At 41.2% G+C, this 15,070-nt stretch overlaps 1 protein-coding gene across 1 annotated transcript in view; it reads right to left on the bottom strand.

Annotated features, from left to right (window-relative positions):
• Positions 1-15,070, bottom strand: part of PTPRG (protein tyrosine phosphatase, receptor type G) — a 405,524-nt gene that overhangs the window by 319,238 nt on the left and 71,216 nt on the right. The window lies entirely within an intron of this gene.

The following is a 15,070-nucleotide window of genomic DNA, read 5'->3' as shown; positions in this document are numbered from 1 at the left end:
GATAACAAATAGTGCCAACAATTTCCACCTCAAGATAAAACCACATAAATTAAACCCACTGCAACATCACCCCTTCCAAGAGGACGGTGCCCTTCAGCACAGCTTCTGCCACAGAACCTGGGCAATACCCTCAGACTAAGGGTTTTCAGACTCTGCCTCATGAACTCCAATCCACCCATGTGTGAGCAACATGTCATGAAAAAAAACCCCACAACAAAGCAGTCTGTTAACTTTTCCCCTGAAGAAAGTGCAGAAAAAAAATAGCCCAGACAACTGCACTGCTCCTCCAGGAAGGAGGGGCTGCTGTTCATGTCACACTGCAACAGCATGTGATGATGGTGACAGCTGAAGAAATGAAGTCTCAGCACCCCAGCTTCAGAAACACTCATTCCCCAACACTGGGAACTGCAGACACATCAAACCCAGCCTTGTGTAAAATCCCTATCCCACCAAACTGTTCCCTAACACTCCCTGCATGCAGAAATACACTCATTTACCTTTAAGACAAAGTTTTCAAACAGACTGATATTCTAGGCATCTGAGCTGAGATACCTTAAAGAAGACTAAAGCACATTACATCCTAAAAACTAGACTCCTTTTAGACACTTCTGATTTTGGTAGACAGACAGAAAAATAATTGGGAGCATCTGAAAACTCTGTAACCTTGAAAACTCTTGGTCTGTGCATCCTTCACAGTCCCTCAGACTTCTGTTAACCATCATTATCTGCATTTCTTAAAAGGAGGAAACCTCATCCTTGTTCATCCTCTCTCCATGCTGTACTTCAGAAGGGTTATGCCACCTCTGAATTTTATTCCCAACAATGAGTGATGCAAACACTGAAATAAAACTTCAGAGCACAGGTTCACATGCAAGGCTGACCTTCACAGGAAAGCTGATGCTCTCTCAGTCAGTGCTGACAGAATCACAGCAGATACTAGGGAGAAAACAGATAAACTCAATTATCCAGTACCTGGAGTAACCAGAGTGAACCCAGGCAATGAAAACCCAGGCATGGGGGCAAAATGACTCCTCACACAGCCAGCTCCAATGTCTCTGCACTGTTTCCCCAAGGGCAAGCTTGAAGTCAAAACTTAGAACTAGCTGAAATCCAGTGTATTTGTGCTGAAGAGACTTGAATTCCTCAGCCTAGACACAATGAGAAGGGGCCAACTTGGTCCCTTCATTCATGGCATGGTTTATCCAGGAAATGTGTAAACCACACATGTATAATGGAGTTTGTACCATGAATTAACAATGGCAAAAGAGGGCTTTATTTCACTTCTTGCTTTATTACAAGTACCCAAACCTTAAGGGTTTTACAACAGTAAATGCTGTGGCCAGAACCACTTGTCTCACTCTCATTCTCACTTAATCAGGTGCTGCAGCACACACAGTGTTAGAAGAGCACGCTCTAAATAGCAAATAAGTGTGACCTTAATGGAGTATTTTGTACTTCCAATTCCTTGTTTAATGCAGAATCATACCATTTTTATTTCACTAAACCCAGTAACACTCACAAAAACACACAAACTTATGCAAAATCAGCAGTTCCATCTCTGGGCTCTAGAGATAATTTGCTTGGGTCCTCTGCCAGCATTTGTGGTAGTACAGCCTTATTACATTTTCAAAATGGATTCCCCTAAGTACAAAAAGTATCTGGGTAAAATAAAAAAATATTAGACTCATCCAAATAACCATAGCAAGGACCGTGTCACACAGACCTGCTCTGTGACTTCTGTCCACCCACGGTGCCACCTTGCCAGACACATTCCTGCCTCCCCATAGGTAGCCTACAATTTCATTCACTCCTGCCATCATCCCATTAAAACCACCTTTGCATTCTATCAGCAGAGACAAGCATCCACCTACAACCCAGGGTCTTCTCTGCTGAATTTCGGCAGAGTGCCCAGAGGGGGGCTGTGCTCCTGTGTAAGGGTTCAGTACTGACAGCATGTGGAGTCCTCGCTCCAAGGCCTCCCTTCAAACTCACCTGCCTCTAACTCACAAGGAGCAGCAGGTCCAGCATTCATTCAGCAGAAAATGCAGGGCACAGTGCTGATTTCAGGCACACAGAGAACACTGAGGCGCTTTATGAAGCCAACAGAGCCGCTCCCACTGCGTGGCATGAGATCAAACATGTTCCATTATAAAGTCTTCAGAGACAGGGGCTCGTCAGCTAATAAAAATTCCTCATTCTTCATACAAAATGATTTTTTTAACCCGTGTCCTTTGGCCCATTTAACAATTTATTGACTGTGGGAAATAAAGTGAGGCCACATCAATCTCTTCCTGGTTATTTGGTTCAGGTTCTCAAATTAATGCAGAAGGTGGAAAGCTCAATAAAGAACTATTTAAGAAAAGAAAGGAGAAATGCTCTAGTCCCACTGTGAGATATCTTCCTCTCAGTTTGCAGTCAGGCCTCGCCACCTACAGCTGCACAATCTCCTGGAGGAAAGATGGAAGAGCATAAACCAGCATTCCCCTGGACTGAGCAAAAATAACTTGAGATTTGTATCACTCTGCACTGAAACAGATCAGTAGTGCCCAGGTAGCCAGATTTAGTGCCTCCAGCATGTGACAGCAATTTCAGCCAGATCCACAAAAACTATTTTGGGATCAAACTTAAAAGCTGAGTAGAACCAAGCAAACAAGCATTCATTTTTATTTGTGTAAAAATGTGGTTAATTTGGCTTATGATCTACAAAACAAGGGTTTTTTCATCTTTTTTATGCTGACAGCTTGCATTACATACAGATTTTGTTGCAAAGGGTTTAATCCACATTTATTTCCCAAAATATAAATCTAAAGTGGAAACTGACATAAATAGAGATTTTGTGTGTGTGTGTGCGCTGACTGAACAAGTTGTTACTCTGGGATATATGCCCCAAAAACGTGACCTACCATTCTGAGAACTCTCTCCTTTCCTTCCAAATAAGTTGCATTGTTCAAAGGGAAAAGACACTGTAAATACTACAGAGCTGATCTGTAAACTGAACCAAACTTCCATCTTTGCTTTGCAGTTCACCATTAGTTTTTCACCCAGGCAAGAATTTTTCTGGAGATTTCCCAGCAGGAAGGTCTGGTGCTGTTTAGGATCCAAAACTAATACTTGGTTCCTCGGTCATTTGTCTCTGGAGAATGCAATAAAGACCTTGACATGGAACCTCACACTACAAAGAGCAACAGCACTTCAGCAGCAAGCACAGAAATAAAAGCAGTAAAAGAGCTCAGATGAAGTAAATAGACAAAAATTGCCAGCAATGGTGCTCCCTTTGTAATGAAGCAGTGGTGGTATGCAGCATGGGCTGAGAAGGCACAGCATCACTGTTCTTTTCCATACAACCAACTTAACCATCCGGAGGACAAAGCTAATGCCACACTCTGTAAACGTAAATGATGCTAAACCAAGAGGAGGAGAAGCAAGAATGCCTCAAAAATATTCAGCTGCCTGGCAAGCTCAGTGAAATGGGCTGATGTAAGTGAGACATTCCACTGAAGATAGATGTAAGGCTATGCAGTTGGGGAGAAATAATAATCAGTGCAGGAATGAAATGAGAGAGTGCTGTTTAGAAAGCAGTAATGCAGAAAGACTTGAGTATTAGGGTGGATAATGAATTAGATGAAAGTTCATGCTGCAATACCACTGCAGAAAAAGGCAATTGCTATCCTGGGGCACATGCACAGAGATACTGGAAGCAATAACTCAGTTTTAGACAGTTTTTGGCAAGGCTGTCACTGCAGTGCCACATGCTGTTTGAGGCCCATTACTCAAAAAAAAAAAATTCATTTTTAACAAAAAATCTAAGACCTAGGGCAGGGGAGGGAGGGATGACAGGGGATGACATATGGAATGAATCAAGGCATCTTTAACATCAACCTTGTGCCCTGCTCTGTACTGGCCTGGACAGCCAAGCCACAAGGCTGCTCAGCCCTGCCTGGCCAGGCCTTGGTGTGCTCATGCTCATCCTCTCAAGTTTCCAATGCTCCCCTCCACCTTCTACCTCCTTGTTTCATACATCAATTTTCATAACAAGCCTCATAAAGAGCTAGATTTTAGAGCACTCAGAAGTGTTGATCTTCAGGCAAGAAGTGCTCTCACAGCACAAGAGTGAAAGAGGAGGAGATGAAGAGCTCTGCAAAGAACAAAGGGATGCTTTCACCTTGTGGCAGGCCCCGGTGGGAGCTCAAATGAACACGATCATTTAAGCAAGGGGCAGGTTTGAGAGGAGATGCTCAGTGCATACAAGTGCTGGAAACAACACGATTTGCTTGAGTGCCACTGCAGATCAGCTCTGGCTGAGAGCAGAGACCAGAGCACAAGGGATCAGCAGGAGAAAGGCACACAGCCTTCCAACCAACCCCAGCAGGTCCCACACTGCCAGGCCAACCAGAGAGAACTCAGTCCTGGCATGGGTAGGAGACAGCTGGGGAGCTGCACACTCAACATCCAAACTTTCACTTCCCCCAGAGCACCTCAGGAAGGCTCAGGCACAGAACTTGCTCCCTTCTCACTCCAGTCTCAACCACTCTGCAACATTTCCAGTGTTACTAATCCTACAGTTATTATAAGCATTTAAATTACTAAAAACCACAAACAAAAGCACTGTGCCTTGAAAGACCGGATAAATCTGGTGTAGAGCCCATAGCCTGACAAATATAATTGTTTTCTTAAGGATCATAAGAACCCTCACGAAGACTTCAGCCCACCTGCAGGAAACAAGGTTGTTGACTGCTGCAGGTTTCTCACTTCCCAAGCAGATTGCTTGGCTATTTAATTATAATACAGCTTTGTACTTAGTCCCCACTTGACTCAGAAAGCCCCAAAATGGTCCTCAATACCCACAGAAAGTTTAATTACACAAGAAGATAACCCCCCCCAGGCAAGTTAATTCCAAAGTGTGCACGTGTTCCACAGTTGCTATTTCTGTATTTTATGCTGCTTTTTTTATGTTTTCACTGTGAGCTGTAACAATATTCCATCTCTTGTACAGCCAGTGTCAGTGTTAAAAAACAGATTCAGCCTTTTATGCAATACTTAAAAGATTTCTTCATGGCAATATCCTATGTTCTAGTTTGTGCACAAAAAGGAGATATTCCTATCAAAACATATTCTCTTTTACTCTAAGCAATTTTAAAATACATTACTATAAGGAAATTACTTTTTAAGTAACAAATGCATGAAATATTGACAGCATATCAGAGCTTGCTCTGTGACAGCATTCATCCTATCCATGACAGGGATCTGCAAAGCTGCATGAACAACTATGAAGAACTTCTATCAATAGCGCACAGACTATAACAAATGAGTTTTCCTCAAAAAAAAAAAAGCTGTTCACCATTAAAAATGCTTTTATTGATATTCTTTTTTACATTCACCATACACACCACAGCCTTTGCTAGAGAAATCAGAAGTAAGACTATTCACAAGAAAACCTCTTGTTGTCTTTCTTTTTTTTACCCCCAAATTCGTATTTTGTAAACAAGAAGCTCAAAGCAATCGGTTCCAGTCAGGCTTTTCAGCTTTGGATTTAAATCCTTTCATGACTTCTTCAAAAAAACATGAATCAAAATTTCAGGGAGGGGGAGAGAGAGGACTCTTGACATAGTAATTTTGTCTGATGAACAAACTGATGTATTACAAAGAGGCACCTATATACCCAAGCTACTTGCCAACTGACAATCAAATCAGATTTGAACACAGATTTGAAATAGATATAAAAAAAGGTAACAATGATTAGTAAAATATCATCTACTGTATGTGATTAGATTTAAAGCTGCAGGAAAAGAAGGACTGGCATAGAGCACATTTGGCAACTGATATGATCCATCTTAACACAGCATATACAAAGATCATCCTTGCTCACATGGAGTGAGTGTATCCCTCTGGTTACTGCACTGCTCTGAAAGGAAATAAAAGATACAAACATGAGATAAGAAGTTAGTTTAAGCAGATCTGCTGAAATACCAAGAACCTGCAAGAAGCTTAACTTCCAACAGAGAGGGCTCAAGCCATTATCCTATTAAGATGGATACTAGGACTTGCCAGGATTTTGGCACTCCAAAACACAATCACCCAACACCCCAAAAATATCCCAGCAAACAATCCTCATACATTCCTCAATACACAGGAAAGAAGCACAGAGTCTGAGGCTTCAAAACTGAACAGCAGCAAGGGACCAGAGTCAGCCTCAGCTGGAATCAGCAACAAGACTGAGCCACAGGGAATGTGAAGGAGGTTGGTGCAATAAACAGGTCCAGACTCAAAGAGACAGACTTGAAAACCTGTCTGACCAGCGAAGATCCTTCAAACTGCTCAGGGATAGAACCCTGGGAGATATGCAGCTGGGGGATAGAGTAGGAAGACTATTTCTTAGAAATGCTACATAGAAAGAATGCAAAACGCTCAGACACAGTATGGTCTGGCTTGAAGACCACATTCAGGTGGCAGGTCTGACAGCAGCCAGAAAAATAAACCCTTTTGGGACAGGAACACAATAACAGCCTCTCCTGGCTCCAGGCAGCTGGAGCAGAAGGGCAGAAACAGGAATCTGGGACTGCAGAGCAGCACTGCCAGGGCAGACTGGGGACAGGACAACACGAGCAGCAACAGAAACATCACATGGACTCGTGTTGCACTGAGGGCCAGGGACTGTTGAAGTTATCGCTGAGTATCCGTCATGATCTGCGATGGCACTGATTATTTCCTTATCAGTAACCCACTCTGTGAGTCTAAATACTACAATAACAACAAAAGCCACAGAGCAGGAGGCAGCTTCTGCAATTTTGAGCCACTCCACTGCAGTAGAGCAGTGTTAACTGCAAAGGAACCAGACCCAATTTAGCTGGAAACACTTCATTTCAGAATTTTACTGTAAGTGTAAATTTATTAGAGCCGACTAAGCAACACGTAATCAATAACTAGTCATTATTTTCAGTACAGGTAAGGTAAGGAAAACAGAAAAAGGTGCTTCCCGGGTCACAGTAAGGAATACATCAAGTCAGGAGGAAAGAAATCCTTGAAAGAGCTGCAAGTTCTTAATTGCCATGTAGGTCTAACGCAGCTGAGATATTCAGCAGACTCTGCATTCATGCCCCTGAGAATTAGGTAAGTGAGAAGGTGTTACACACACACGATGTCATGCACAGGCAAGGGCCTTGGGTTGATGTAAGTTTATTTGAACTATATAAAAGCCAAGGGACAGTCAAATTGAGATTTAATATAATTTTGTTTCTACTCCGCTTACAGACAATGCAGACCACACTTATGTGGGAAAAGGGGGTAGAAAAAAAAAAAAGGAATATTTTTAATTTTTTTTTTTTACTTTACATATTAATAAATAGTAGAGATTTTTTTTAAAAATAGTGATGCCAGAATATGCTAATAAAAGGCTGGCACTATTGGAAATTTGACTTCTTGAAAATATATATACTTTCATTTGCTTTTTAAAAGAATGACTATGCCCTAGTAAAAAAACTGCAATTTCCAGCCAGCTACATTAATATTTCAACTTGGTCAAATTATTCTTTTAAAAAAGTTTCTAATAAAGTAGCACTTGCTGCGTGTCTTTTAATAAGATTACATTTCTATTTATGACGTTATAATACGTTGTATTAAAAACAAAAGAAAGATTACCATGGGAGGAACAGAGATGTCGTCCTTCATTTTAAATTTAATTTAAAGTGGAGGAAAAGGATTTTTCTTTTAAATTAATATTTCCCTTGCAGTGTTATGAATCCCATCTTGTGCTACTGAATGAGAAGCAGGAATGGAAACTTTATCATTTTTATGCAAACTCAAAGAAAAGGCGAAACTAAACTTCACTAAGCCTCACATATACGTGTAAGCTAAAACTTGCATCTTTGCATAGTCTAAGGGTAAAGGTCCTAAGCCAAGATCCACATTCCTCCTGTTGAAATAGAGCATAAGAAGTAGGTTCTATTGCTCTGTATTATTATACCCATTTTATGGCAGGTGAAGTGCAGCGCAAGGGAGCAGAATCCATCCTCAAATGAGCTGTGCCAGTCAGAGGAGAAGCAAAACACCTGTGGTGCCTGTCCATCCTACTCGTCCTGCCACCTGGAAGGAAGGCATATCTTGCCTACAGTGCCAATAGAGGTAAAGTTCCCATACCTGTTAGATATTTGCATTTTCTGATTCTGGAGAACGAGAGCAACAGGAACACGTTGGAGCTTAAGGACAATGGAAAGTCTCATGCCCTTGCTCCCATCACGTCATGGAGGTTTTCTATCACAGCTGGGTAAAACTGCTGTGCAATGTTACCACAGCATTTTGCAAAGGAGGTCAGTGTTGGAAAAACAGAGGTGCAGAGAAGACAAATCATTCCTCAGTATCTGATGGTTATCAGTCAAATCAGAGTTAAAATGCAGGATCAGACCTGAATGTCAATGGAATATTTTATCCAGGAAGTTGCACAGATTTGTCCTTTAAAAACATAGGGTGATGAGAGAAGTTCACAGACTGCAGTAGTCAGAAAGTGCACTCAGGTATTCAGCCACAGAAGAGACTGGTAGAATATGTACATGAAACGAAGTGGGTTTGGGTGGCAGAGGTAGAACCTCATGCTGGAGAAGCATTTCTGTGTATGCTCACCATGCTGTAAAAGATTATGAGGGTTTCTTCCTTCTATAAGGTCCCATTATAGTTTGAAGGAATCTTCTAGCACAGACTCAAAATAAAATAAACCTGTTAGCCATTCAAAGGCAAAAGTACACACTAAAATAATCACCTTCAGCCTGAAATGGGACTAAGGGGCAAAATCACTGTCCCTGAGTAGAAACCAAACCAGACCCCAAAACCCCTTCTGAACAACTGAGAATTCCCAGAATAAAATGAGCAAATGTGCTCAGGAATTATTTAGTCACAGCAATATATTCTTGCTAAAAATCAATGCCCATGATATACACTATTCCACAGAAATGACCTTTAAATAGCCACGGTCTTGGACAGCAGGCCACAACTATGCTTCAGAGGGGGTGGGGAGGGTGGGAGAAGTACAAGACAAAAAAGGATGTTTTTCAGATAGGTCTTTGCTGGTCCTTGACAGTCAACAAATTTATAACAGATGTGCCTCATTCTTAGTGTGGAGAAATGAGTGCTGGTAACTGTTATTGTCAGGACAAATCAATTGGAGCCATATGTCTGCAGCAGCTGACAGCATCATGAAAATCTCAAGCAACACACAGACATTAGGATGTTGCAGAAAATAAGAGCTTTCCCATCGTGTAAAGGGCCTTTGGGAGATGCCTCTCTCTTGGAGATAGGTTTGTGGGAATTAGCTTATATATTTTGATTCTTTCAAATGCTTGATTGTATGTGAGACTTTGCCCTCTCTTACCTATTCCCCAGACAGTAGGTTATAATTAACAGGAGGCAAAATGCTACAAATTAAACCATAGGACATATCTAATTAGGATTCTTACTTTATCTAGATTAAGCAGGAAGCTGTCACAACATAAAATAGAGAAGTTTCCTAACCTTCTCTACTACCCTGTGCTCCCCAACAAAATGTCAGCTATTATTCCCAGTGATAAAACCCAAGGGACAACTCACAGCAAAAACTTAACTGATGACAAAAAGGAATAAAATCCTAAGAGCCCATTCTAATACACTGAAGTTATGCTTCTAGAGCAATTCCTTCTACAGTGCATCTTCTAGATTTTTCAGAATGCAAACTAGTTAGTGGTTATCAAATAGCTGTACTGTGAAATAGGAATAGACCTAATGGAACAGATCCATGGCCCTTTTTTTTTTTTTGGCCAGTATGCTAGACCAAAGCAGTGTAACATGCATTACAAGAAAAGGAAGTAACTAACATTGTCAAGTCAGCAGGGTCTCATGTAGGTTAAAATGTAATGCAAGATCAGTGCCATAATTATCCACACCAAGCAATTTTTTAGTTTATTGACTATACTGCAGTTCCTGAATTTATGTCCTGGGGCTTAAATTGCAAAATATTATTGCAACGTGGCAGATATTATAATCCAGATATCAGTAGCTGTGCAGGAATGCTTAGTATTTCTCTTAACAGCCAAGTTTCTCCAAAACCACTGCCTTTCTTTTACCAGTACTAATGAGGAGTCTGCCAGAATGCAAGCACATTTATTTCTGACTCAAACATGTACAGAAAGCAAAAAGACCAAGACTTCCAAGGAAGAACTAATTTTCCAAAGAACTGTAGGCAGCCCACAGGCATCCAACACTCCTGATCTATTCCATGGTGAGTAGCAGCAAGCAAGAGCTGCCTGTTCTCAGTTTCCCTGTGCCCCTTCCCCAATATCCCTTCTCTGCAGCACAACTCTGCAAGGCTTTTCCCATATAGGTCACCATTTCTGACTCACGTCCACCCAACTGACAGCCTTTCCCACGAGGTGGCTGCATGATGACATTCAGCACAGAACAGAGTTGATGAGCATTTTTTTGGGTGTCTCAGCACAGAAGCCAAGTGTCCCTTCCACCCCTCTGTGCCAACAGGACCTTCACTGTCGCCTCTGCTGAGCTCAGGGTCAGGCTGCACCAGCAAAAGCCTCCCATCTGTGCTAATCACTTCAGCAGGAAAGCAAAGACAAAAGAGCATTCCAAGGTATCCTATCCTGCAAGGACAGGGCCTGGACATAATTGAGCACACACTTTGTATCCTTCCTAAAAGTTCAAAACAAGGGTGAGAGGGTGACCAGCCTCTTGATCTGAGATTAACCTGAAATTAAATGCAAGCCAAAGCAAGTAAAACAGTGAAGCTTAGAGGACTTGAACTAATTTTTCCCTCTTGGAGAAAGAATACCTTGTTTTCCTCACCAGTAACAGCACAGGTACAGGTGAGGAGATTGTTGGCTCCACCTCAAACACTGAACACGTAACGACAACCCAAGAGCCCACAAGGGACAAAAGCACATTCACTGGATCACCTTGAAAGCAACCATAAAGATTTTAAGAAGAAAAATCAGCATTTTGTTCTTGACTGTTCCCTGCAAATAAAAAGCCCATGTTCACACATCCCCATGGAAGGCTGGATGCAGCCGTAGGGTGAGGCTTGGTTTGAATGCTTAATATTCTCTCAGCCTTCCAGATCTCTATCAGGGCAACTGCAACAAAATATGCTGCAGATTTTCCCCTGTTAAGAAGTGATGGGGTCAGAACACTGACTGCCACATGCTGTAAAACAGTCCTGAAACTTGGGGCATCTACAACACAGATCTGCTTCAAATGTCAGGCTGATAATATGGGAGTAACGGGGCAGAATGCTCTGGTGTGTGCTTTGCACGAGGTCAGACCATACTTTAAATAATCCCTCTAGCCTTAACTTTCAGTTATTTTGTACTCAGGCAGGCATGTGAGAATATATCATGTATCAATCTTGCCAGGAAAAAAAAAGAGGGAGGAATAATCAGAACATACTCAAGACATTTTGTGAAGAAAGAATCCACACAGATAAACATTTGGCATAGGGAAAGGACCATATTCCTATTAAGAAACTCATCCATACATCTGCTACAACCAAGTTTTCCTTTCCTTGGAGGTGGAAGTTTCCATCACTTGTGCTGGGGCTTGGGCTATTTACAAAATCATTTCTCCTCTGTGTTCTTTTGTTGACATATGGTTTCAATGCTTTACTGTTGTATTAATCCTATTTCGTCTCTCAGATAATAAGGATATTGTTGTTACTAAGTACTATGCTAATTGTTTTTGTCTAGTATTAAAAATACGTTGCACTGCCTTATTCTAATTAACTTGAGATTATTATTGAAATAATGCTTTTATTATTTTACCACTGGCATTTTACTGCCTTGGAGTCTTCGTTGTACTCAAGCTATTATGACTTTGTATCAATTGAGTAACTACAATTATTCCATTATCCAGCTTCTAACATTTAATTGGGTGAGTGCAGAAAATACTTTCCTATTACAAGATCTTTGCTTTCTGATTTATTAGAATTAACCTTCAATATACAGAATGAAGACTCAGTTCATTTTTCCCTCTTCTCAAAATCCTATGAAGATCACCATAAGCTTCGTTTGGTTTAATTAGGAGGGGGAAAATTTAAAATATATTACGAGGTTTATATTGATGCCCTCCAGCACACATTCTTCATTTCACACTTTATGTAAGATTTCAATAGCCAACTCACTTGCCTCCTCCCCAAATGAGAACACACCGCAGGGCAGGACTGTTAAACATTATTAGCATGAACTATTTTTTATATTGATTTTTGTTGCTCTGTTTCTCCTCAGTCCATTCAATGCAATGCAGAGTTCAGATTTAAGTTTTAATTGAAATACTTGGCAGTCTTAATACCTTACCCAGGCTGCATTTTTCTCCCAGTTCCAGCCACAGAAACCCATCGGGTTTCACAGAGCTGTGCAGGTACCAGCAGCAAAGCCTGGCTCGGCAGCAATTGAAAAAAAGTGTTTGCTGCTGGTTCTACTGATCGTTAGCACAGATATTCTGAGAGGCTCCAAATAAGACCATTCAACTTGGTGTGCTCTTACTTGCAGGGGAAAACCTGTTAAGCTACCAGCTGCCTTTTAACTCCAGGACCAAGTGATTGGTGTGCCAGGAGACAACTCAATCTCGGGTGCCAACGGGGGCACCGGCTCTTGGCTGCAGCATCGGGGCAACAAGCACCATGCACAGAAGGTGCCCAAAGAACTGCACAAGTTGGCAAAGGAGATCAGAAAATCAAAACATTTGTGCAGTGGCCTGTCTGAGGACATTTCTCATCCTCTGATGTGTGAATAGCTGGTTTAGAATCTGGGCACAATGTGTGCTTTTGCTACAGTCTGGCGCAATGGGGGGGGGGAAGTTTGAGAAAAATAATCAGTAAGCAAACAAATAAACCAAGCAGAATGACTGAAGGCTAAAGAGTGTTACACTTTGAACTCCTACACCCTCATTTCCAGATTTTATTGGCATTAAGTTAGGTCATTAACATTTTATCAATATATTATGTGTATATAATGTTACTGAGATTAATGGACATAGGCAATGCTGCTCTCAAGGCAATCAGAGTTCTGTAATAACTTATATGCTTGCTCTTCCAACAAGCTGCTCAGTGGTAGGGATGCATGGATTTTTAAACAGCTCAGAGTTTAATATGTTAGAATTAAAAGTGTGACTACACTGCAGAATTAACTTGAAAAGAACAGATAGCTTAACCCAGATTAGTATGCTGCTCCCAACAATCAAAAGTTTTGAAACCCAAGTAGTTCAGACTTCAGCACGTGCTCTAAGTCAATATGTATTGAACTCCAAGCCTCTGCTGCAGCTGATTAAGGACAAAGAAAGGACATGATACAATGCTACAGGAATCTTTTTTGTGTTCCTGAAGAAAGAACATTGCTCATTTTTATTAAGTCTTAAACTTTCTGTTATCTGGCTACCTAATACCAGGTATGTTTACTGCCCTCATTTCTGATTTTAAAGTGCATAGCCTCAATTGTCATTCTGCTCATCTACTCTCATTAGAGGCTGCTCTCATTTAGTACACATTCAATTATACAAGTTTTATTAGAAGCCCAGGCAAAACCCCACTGCCTTCCTTTTCCTCCTCCTTCCCACTCTCCATCCTGCTGGTGTAGGTACACTCCTCTGAAATATTATTTAAATTTATTATTAGGATAATTTGCATTTACCTAGGGGACACCCTGCAGCTTAATATGTTGACATCGAAGCAGTTAACTATTAAAAGCCCCAGAGCAGCACTTAGAATTTACATTACAGAAATGAGACAAGCTCACATCTCCTGGTTAGCTTCCAACCACCACTACAAAGGAAGGGAACACCTCTAGTCATGGTCATACAGCATAAAAGGAATCTCATGTCACACTATAACAGGCGTCAGCAGGATGTATTAGCTCTTTCTCAAAAGTCTTACAGATTTCTCTCCTCTGACCACAGCACACGCTCATGGAGAAATTTTAATTCAAAACCTTAAGTGAAGCAACTCACCATGCTACCAGAAATACTTACTTTACATATTCTTTTATGACTGCCTTAACAGCAGGAACATTCTCCTCATTCCCACAATACATAGTGACAGAAATGCTGAACAGACTCTGAAACCTCACGGAGAGCTGTTAATCAAAGCTTCCTAAATAACAGGCCACAAATATATAGCTCATCTTATCCAGAACTGCCTTCACACCCCACCTGTGCTCCTCCTCATAACCCATCCAGGCACACACTGGTTCACACTGAAGAAACATGCTGATCCCATTTTCTTACAATACTTGACAGTTATGCAACTCCACACAACCATTTCCAAAACTATCTCATCACTGTCCAACTTGTCTCCAACTCTGCCAACTAGTTTTTTCATACTTCTCATCCACTGCTATGTCCCATTATATTAGCAGGGAAGGAGAGGAAAGAACCAGCTTTCAAGCTAAAGTCCTTGCTTGGAGGATAAAATAGGATACTTTCCCCCACTTCAACACCCTAGCCCCATTCTGATTCACCAGCTGCATTCCCTAAACTGAATCATGTTGGATAACAAAGGTTCCCACGCTGACTCAGATAACTTGGAAGAGGGAGTCTTCCCCCTCAACGTTTTAAAGGACAAGTTTTAAAATAGCAGTTCTGTTTAATTTGGGATTTTCTTAAAGGTTCAAGAAGAGTTTATCAGTGAATTGATTGATTGCACCAAGTAAATAACCTAAATCCCATCATCAGCACACCATGTCCTGAGAACTTTTTCTCTGGAAAGTGTTGTTAAAAATCAGATTGGGCTTCTGGAAAGTATTTCTTATATTTTAAGAAATTACCTCAAGTTACCTCAAATATTTTTAGAAACTACCTGAAAACACTATCCAGTATAAGGGTGATTTGAGGAGATCCACACAGGACTCTGAAATCAGCACTCAGTAATTTTATCATCACAGTAACTCACAGATAATGCATGGGTACTTTTTCTGCCTTCCCTTGGTTTCCCAAAGAGTGAAACTCCACTGTCTCTCACCACTCCTGGTACATCTGACATCCCAGCAGTGCAGAGAAGGTCACTGTCATCTGAAGCCACAGCAAACAGCTACAGAGTTTTTTCTGCTTTGTCCAT

Source organism: Neopelma chrysocephalum, unplaced genomic scaffold (assembly GCF_003984885.1).
Source record: "Neopelma chrysocephalum unplaced genomic scaffold, ASM398488v2 Primary Assembly neopelma1_147, whole genome shotgun sequence".
In the NCBI taxonomy this organism is placed as follows: Eukaryota; Metazoa; Chordata; class Aves; order Passeriformes; family Pipridae; genus Neopelma; species Neopelma chrysocephalum.
This window is presented reverse-complemented; position numbering and strand designations above follow the sequence as displayed.